Raw genomic sequence first — 9,002 nt, 5'->3', positions numbered from 1 at the left:
TTAATTTTTGGGGTCGTATTAGCATCATAATGAAAGTCAATCATTGGTAATTATTTCATGTGAAGTAATTATATGGAGTTAGAAAAAAAAAGGCATTTTCTAATTTAATTCAACATCAGAAACACATATGGCGATCGCGCTTGAGAATATGAGATAATTTTCCCGCAAACTAAGAGACAGGGAAACGATTTCGATCCCTGGCAAAAGCTATTTCATTTCGTGCACATTGCCAATAGATTAGAAGTTATAATGATCCCAAAATTCCCTTTTGATTCACATCTTAAAAGTGTTAGGCCATTTGGCAAGTTAACAGAACTTAATATTAAATGAATTCGTGATGATCATTACAAAGGAAAATATTGTGTTGTCCGGAATGTTCGTGCCGATTTATAGTAGCTTACCTTTCGACTTATTTTAGAACATGGTTGAGTCCATAAAATAAGATTTGACCTCCATTTAGAGCACAGTTTAAGCTATCTTTAGAGCACAGTTTAAGCTATCTTTTATCAAGAAGGTCTATGTTCCTATAACCTGTGTTAATTCTGTAACCCTGTAAAATGGAAGATAAGAAAGTTCATTTTCAGCACTTGATACTTTGGGAACCAGGCAAAAATTGCTGCAGCTCGGCTGGGATGTGTTACCCCACCCTCCATATTCACCATATTCGGATTTCCACTTATTCAGGTCTCTGAAGAATAGTCTTAATGGTAAAAATTTCAATTCCTTGGACGACGTAAAAAGATACCTTGAGGAATTCTTTGACCTGAAACCACCTAAAATCTGGGAAGAGGGTATTTTCAAGTTGACGAAAAGATGGAGACGCATTGTGCAACAAAACGGTTCATATTTGGTTGATTGAAAATGTAATGGCAAGTATTTATTGACCTTTTCTTTCCTTTAAAAATCAGCACAAACTCTCCGGACAACCCAATATAAATAATTCGAGCTGCTGTTGCAAACAATACCAGACCAAAGACCGGTGGTCCCATGTGAAGTGGAGTGATTATGCAGATTCGCGTTGTGGTGGAGGACAGGGGTACAAATACTCCAATTGTAAACGTTTGAAAGTTTCTGCTTTGGTTGACGAGAAAATTCGTGGTCATCCGACAATGTAACTCAGAAACAGTGACAGTAGCAAATGTAACACCACAGAAAACAGTTATGACAGCAAATGTAACACAAAGCAATGAAACATCCAGTATTGTAACATCCAACAATGTAACGCAAGAACAATAATAATAGTAGAAAATGTAATACCTCAGAAAACAGTTATGACCGCACGTGTAACATAAAGCAATGTAACATCCAACAATGTAACGCAAAACCAATAATAATAGTAGAAAATGTAACACCTCAGAAAACAGTTATGACAGCACCTGTAACACAAAAACAATGTAACATCCAGCAGTGTAACATCCAGCAATGTGACATCCAGTACTGTAACAGAAAAACAATAGTAGTACCAAGTGTAACACCTCAGAAAACAGCTATGACAGCATCTGTAACACAAAGCCAACATCAGCAGTTATCATATCAGAGAAAACGGTAACCGTAAAACAAAAAAATAACAGCACCAACAGCAACCATTACAAAGCAATAATCGTAACATCAGAAAAAGCATCAATAACAATCATGGCGGATTTCCGGTTTAAGCACTCTATATAAATCCTCATAACTTACATTTTTTGGAATTTTCAGAAAATTTTTGCGAATTTATGTTTTACTCACGGGAATTTGTACGATTATGCAAAAAGAAATGTTTTCTTAAATCCTTCCTCCACCCTCTGTCCAAATCCTAAAATTTCCACTCTTTATTGAATTTTTCTTTAAAATCAGACTTAAAAATACTGACACTACAAATTTTTTGCTTAAATCCCTGAAGTGGACCACCCTTGGGTGTGTTATTATTCCATTATATGTGTTTATGGGGAACAGAATATTGAAAAACATCATTACAAAGAAACGAGGATAAGGCGGCGAGCTGGCAGAAACGTTAGCACGCCGGGCGAAATGTTTGCGGTATTTCGTCTGCCGTTACGTTCTGTTCTGAGTTCAAATTCCGCCGAGGTCGACTTATCCTTTCATCCTTTCGTGGTCGAATAAATAAGTAGCAGTTACGCACTGGGGTCGATATAATCAACTTAATCCATTTGTCTGTCCTTGTTTGTCCCCTCTGTGTTTAGCCCCTTGAGGGTAGTAAAGAAATAGGTATTTCGTCTGCTGCTACGTTCTGAGTTCAAATTCCGCCGAGGTCGACTTAGCCTTTCATCCTTTCGTGGTCGATTAAATAAGTACCAGTTACGCACGGGAGTCGATGCAATCGATTTAATCCCTTGTCTGACCTTGTTTGTCCCCTCTATATTTAGCCTCTTGTGGGCAATAAAGAAATAACAAAGAAACGAGGATGGTATCAGGTGGTCATAGGATTTGCTTAAAACATCAGCTAAATAGCCAGAAAAATCACACACCATACAAAATTTCTTATCCATAATCGTATCAATTCTCATGTAGAACACAAATTCACGAAAATTTTCTGCAAATTCCAAAAATTAGAAAAAAGTGATTAGGTGTTATATGGAACGCTAAGCCAGAATTTCGCCGGAATCATAATACAAAAACAAAATGTGCAACAACATCAAGTGTAGCGCAAAATGCACCAACAGCAACAACTGTGGAGGCGCAATGGCCCAGTGGTTAGGGCAGCGGACTCGCGGTCGCCAAAACGCGATTTCGATTCCCAGACCGGGCATTGTGAATGTTTATTGAGCAAAATCACCTAAGCTCCACGAGGCTCCGGTGGGGGGGGGGTGAACCCTGCTGTAGTCTTTCACCACAACTTTCTCTCACTCTTTCTTCCTACTTCTGCCACAAAGCAGAGGAACCATGGTGTAACCCACTATGGTGTGGTAAACTTTCAGACCCTAATCTAGATTGCGACTCCTCTGTACTCCAGTATGGTTCAGCTCTCCACCCGTTAAAAGCCACCGTTTACAAGAATGAGGATAACAACGTAGCTTTCGCGCCCCTGCAACCACCAGTCTATCGCGTGTGGTGGGTGGATCTTCAAGTTGCCAAACGCATTCTTAGAGTGGGCTCGAATTAGCTTAGAGTGGGCTCGAATTAGAGATTATTCTTTGTGGCTAATGGCGTGAGGTCCTGATTGGAAGAAGAAGAAGAAGAAGAAGAAGAAGAAGAAGAAGAAGAAGAAGAAGAAGAAGAAGAAGAAGAAGAAGAAGAAGAAGAAGACTGCAACAACTGCAACACAAAAACAGTAAGCGTAGCAACAATGACGCAATAAACATCTTGGATTACATTACATCTAATGTGTCCTCTTCGAAAACAGTTCGGTGTAATTTGACGGAGATTTTGCTACTATTTTTAGCAGGCCGAGCGTCCAAATAGAGGCCCTCTCTTTGGTTTGTATAAAGCTGCAATTCATGCGTTCCTAATGCAGGCGGTGGTGGTGGTGGAATGGCGGCGGTGGAATGACAGCGGCGATAAATGAGTTAGTAAAGTATGTGGGAGTATAGATGAATTGTCTAAGTATGAGTGGTGGTGGTGGTGGTGGTGGTGGTGGGTATTGTTGCTGCTCATGGCATTAAATTGATGATGGCTGTTGTGGGAGTAAAATTTTTAAAAATTAATTTAAGACGTTTTGATGCTTAGATTACATAATTAGTCGATTATTTGTAAACAAATTGTGTTCTCCCTCTCCCTCTCTCTCCCTCTCTCTCTCTCTCTTTCTCTCTCTCTCTCTCTCCTCTCTCTCTCTCTCTCTGTCTCTCTCTCTCTCTCTCTCTCTCTGTCTCTGTCTCTCTCTCTCTCTCTCTCTTCTCTCTCTCTCTCTCTCTCTCTCTCTCTCTCTCTCTCTCTCTCTCTCTCTCTCTGCAAATTGATAGAAAAATTTGAGCATATTTTCACAAATCACTTACAGATGAGATTTTTTTTTAACTTTTTATTTCCATCGCAGAAATAATACTGCGACAGAGTATTATTAGATTTTAGTATTTATTTTTGATGAATTTATAATGTAATTTAGTATAAAAACTGCTTTCTAGTAAAAGAATGACCAACAGTTCGTTTCACGGTCCTGGCGTTGAGTCGAATCCATATCCAAGATACTTAACTCGAAAGAGATACGGCACGATGGGTGTAAACAGGGCTACAAATTCTCATGCATACAATCAATTTCCTGGCAATACGATGTTGCTGTTACCGTTTTCCCTTGTTACAAAAATGAATACTGAATAACTCCCTTCGCAGACCACTATACAGTGACCACTAACATTTTAGGGCACAATGGTGAGTTTGGGTAGTATTTAGGGGACTCTCCTGCATCTAATCACTGTCCTGTTCTCCTGCTGTTGTTAAAGAGTATCTATTTCTCATCACAAGTAATGATTTGATGCAAAAATGGTATTTTTTCCAGTCGAGAACGCAATAAGGAGCACACTTCGAGGCGTCTCTTTTTTTTGTTTTTTTTTGTTTGTTTGTTTTTTTTAATCTCGTTCAGTTGATCTGGTACAAAACTGCTTTCATGACTTTTCCAATTTTTTTACAGATTTCCAAAAAACAGTTGTGCGAGATGTTTGGAGTTCTGATGAAAGTTTTCGCCCCTTTGTTCTCGGGTTTTGCTCAACCATGTTCTCGGGTTTTGCTCGGGTATTTAAACCATCGTGCCGAATAACTGATTTTGGCCTATCCCTTAGTTTATTTTCAAGGATATCATCTCCTGAGCGAGAGATTTGGAACCATCTCTGAAAAGTTCTGATGTCAACAAAACCACTACCAAAGCCCGCTTGATATCCTGTAGATCTTCTGCTGCAGAATGACCCAGTTTGTACTCATACGAGAAAATTTTCAAGGATATCATCTCCTGAGCGAGAGATTTGGAACCATCTCTGAAAATTTCTGATGTCAACAAAACCACTACCAAAACCCGCTTGATATCCTGTAGATCTTCTGCGGCAGAATGACCCAGTTTGTACTCATACGAGAAAATTTTCAAGGATATCATCTCCTGAGCGAGAGATTTGGAACCATCTTTGAAAATTTCTGATGTCAACAAAACCACTACCAAAACCCGCTTGATATCCTGTAGATCTTCTGCGGCAAAATGACCCAGTTTGTACTCATACGAGAAAATCACTCGACAGTTTGGTTGTTATCAAGTTAATATAATTTGGAGAACTGTATGTCAGATGAAAAGACGCTCGCCCGTCATCAGTGGCGTGTTGTCTTTTTATTAATAACTAGCAGTATCGCCCGGCGTTGCTCGGATTTGTAAGGGAAATAACTATATAAGCATTTTTAGAGAGTTACTTCCCTTATATAATATCAAAAAAATGCATTAAAAATAGGAAAAAATGATGGTAATTTTTTTTAATCGTAGACTCATCGTAGACTCATCGTAGACTCATCGTAGACGCGCGCTAATACCCAGAAGGGTTCGATATGAATCACGACTATAAGATACCCGCTTTTGGTTACACTGCACCGCAAAATGTGGGAGTAGTTAGGAATCTAAATCGTAGAAGACAGACACACAACTTCACTTTTATATATAAAGATTTTTTTACAGTATATGAACTGGAATTATTATTATTATTATTATTATTATTATTATTATTATTATTATTATATAGTGGAGTGATTGGTTGGTCATATACTGGAAAAAAATTATTAATAAAAAGACAACACGCCACTTGATGACGGACGAGAGTCTTTTCATCTGACATACAGTTCTCCAAATTATATTAATTTTGATGCTCTTGAAAAATACATTGTTGGTGTGATTTGTATAATGAGCAAAAGTTTTTTTTTTTTTTTAAACTACAAACGATGGAACTTAGAGGAAAAAACCAAAACCAAGGATAAAAAGAAACTCACATCGCAAAGGAAAATGCTTTATAAATAGGAATTATCTTTTGACAATACACAGTAAAGAACCGATATTTTTAGTAAAACGAAAATACCGATTTATAAACCCATTAATAATATTGCTTTTGATTTGTATTTTTCTTGATATACTTCATTGTGAATTTGCTAGCTTGCTTCATGGTTAATTAAATTCTATGTATTCGTTTACGTATCTTGTAAATGAGTGTAAATATGAATATACATGGTATAGCGTTCTACATAGGATAACAAACACAGTCTCCAGAGAGCACTCTTTCGTTCACTATCTCTCTCTCCCTCGATTTCTCTCTCGATTAATTGCTCTACGTTTACCACTTTCTCCAGCACTCTACTTATCTATTCACAGTCCTCTGTCTTTCTCCTCCTCCTCCTTTCTCCATCTCTCTCTCTCATTCTTTCTCTCTCGTTCTCAAATTTGCTATTTTTTATCGATAGTTCATATCTTTGCTGATGAAAAACTGTATCAATACAATCAGTTCTGTTAATGTATAATTCATATATAGCTACACACACACACATATATATATATATAATATATATATATATATATATATATATATATATATATATATATATATATATTCATATATATTTCTATATATACATACACACATACACATATATATATATACATATATGTATACATACATACATATATATATACATATACGCGCACACATTATATATACACACACGTATACAAACACAAATACAAATACATACACACAAAGACATCCAAAATAATATTATCAAAGTTGAATAAAGAGTTAGAGGGGAATGCGAATGTCATAGAGCGAAAGTTAATTGTCTAAGATTATTTTTTGCGATAAAATAATGGAATTTCTGTGATTATTAGAAACATGTGACGAATTCCCATAATTATCCGAAAGCTAAAGGCATCCCCCACACTGTTTTTCGCTTTTCATTCCTATATCATAAAAGTTGTCCATCGGGAGAAATTTCTGGACAAACACACTGTGTGATGTAAAGTATGCGTATACATACTCACACACACTCGTACATATGTACGTATGTATGTATGTATGTATGTATGTATGTATGTATGTGCATGTTTATAGGCATATATATATATATATATATATACATAATAACAGCGGGTGGCAGTGTTATGGAGTCCTTTTTGATGGCTCTAGGTCTGATCAGTTCATTAAACAGAATATAATCACCAAATGTTTCTGTAGCAATATACAACTGTACACCCATAGAGACTACGATTTGTAATAGATTATTGCACACACACACACACACACACCCGCACGCACGCACACGCGTACACACACACACACATATTTGTGTCTATATGTATAGATGCATATATAAGGATAAACCTCTGACAGCCGTTTCTAGAATATCCTAGTTAGTGGAACATCGTAAGATTCCACAGGTTAAGTATACAGTCATCGGAGAGAAACAAGTTAGACATGTAACGGAGGAAGAAAGTTCCTCATCAATGATAGTTGTGATTCTTTATGTCTAGAAATGGAGGAGAAAACCAATTAAATCCAGTTAAAACGGGTATTCATTAGGTGGATCCAAGATCAGAGGGAATAGTTTGATAGTAATCCATGGCGAGGGAAAACGGATGCTTGCAGTTCCAAAGTTGGACAAATACTGATTATCTTTTATTTGCGAGTTTTATTTTATCAAATTTATTAAAATCCTATAAAAGTAGGATACCAATGGAGTTCGAATCCAGCCGACGTTGTTTTAATGCTACCATCATTGCACCGCTGTCAGCAGTGCTCTCGTGAAGTTCCTTGAATCAGCCATTTCCCTGCAATTACCTATAAAAAACCGGAATATATAAGTTGTATAGAAGTAGCAATAGTAATGAACATTACCGTGGTTTCTGATTGGAAACCCCCAGGTTTCCTGCACTGAGAGAGCCTGGTTAAGAATCTATACAGTTACGTGACATACCCATAGACTTTACAACTATATTATGACACCAACTAGCATATTGTAGAGAGTGCTTAAATACTCAAGGGTTCATAAAACTGACCTGATCATTGTAAACAATCTCAATTAGATTTTATTTTCACTTAATTTTATATTTACTTTAATCTTACGTTCCTCAAAGCGGACTTTATGCTAACTTGGAAAGTCAAAGTTGTAAGTTTAGTCGAGTCTTATAGCAGACTAAACTATTACTAATGGCTGACTAAAAATTTCCATTATCGCGCTATAAATGGGGCTTTTTTCCGTCAGTTTTATAAAAGTCAATTTTATGATTTTCTAACATCCGTGACTGGCTTCTAAACACCAATGGCTTCCAAAGCTTAAAATGCTTAGACATTATGCCGAAGACATAACGAAACCTAAAACAGATGTTCTGTAAGTTTCGTTTTGTACTCACCTGATATACTTACCAAGTGTTTTGTTGACCTATGCAAGATCAGTTCTAATCAAGTGAGATTAGATCTATTCCGGTTCCTCGATAGAAGTGAGAAATGACCGGCTTTTTATAGCCAAAAGTAACAGGAGTGGGCGAGATTAAATTTACGTCATGTATGGAATATCTCAAAACTTCTCGACTAAAGACACAATATAACGCAATAATATACACTTTAAAGTTTTCCATTTTTTCCTTTTGTGTTAATACAAAAATAAATGTAATTGTGATGACGTAACAATGAAATACTTTTTTCTCAAAATGTTGGCGATTTGAAGTATTTATATATTTCAAGTGTCTTAGAGAATAATAAAATTGAAATATTCCCAAACTTGTATTTATTTTCTAGACATTATGGCGTTTTTATTTTTCTTTCTTTGGAGTAATATATTTATTTGCTTCATAGAATAATACCAAGTATGTTACTGGTGTTTGTTTTATAAACTGTGAAGTAATAGTTATTCAAATAGGCTAACCAACCACATGGTTCCGGGTTCAGTCCCACTGCGTGGCAACTTGGGCAAGTGTCTTCTACTATAGCCTCGGGCCGACCAAAGCCTTGTGAGTGGATTTGGTAGACGGAAACTGAAAGAAGCCTGTCGTATATATGTATATATATATATATATGTATGTGTGTTTATATGTTTGTGTGTCTGTGTTTGTACCCCCA

General features: G+C 36.6%; 1 long non-coding RNA gene across 1 annotated transcript; it reads right to left on the bottom strand.

Moving 5' to 3' along the window:
- Positions 1-7,547: 7,547 nt before the first annotated feature.
- Positions 7,548-8,327, bottom strand: LOC118766424. The gene is made up of 2 exons (XR_005002357.1): positions 8,297-8,327; positions 7,548-7,724 (listed from the first exon to the last, which is right to left on the bottom strand). It is a non-coding gene; the product is annotated as an uncharacterized LOC118766424 (long non-coding RNA).
- Between the last annotated feature and the right edge of the window lie 675 nt (positions 8,328-9,002).

The sequence above is a fragment of the Octopus sinensis genome, linkage group LG15 (assembly GCF_006345805.1).
Source record: "Octopus sinensis linkage group LG15, ASM634580v1, whole genome shotgun sequence".
In the NCBI taxonomy this organism is placed as follows: Eukaryota; Metazoa; Mollusca; class Cephalopoda; order Octopoda; family Octopodidae; genus Octopus; species Octopus sinensis.
The sequence above is the reverse complement of the archived record's forward strand: the minus strand, read 5'-3'. Positions and strand labels throughout refer to the sequence as shown.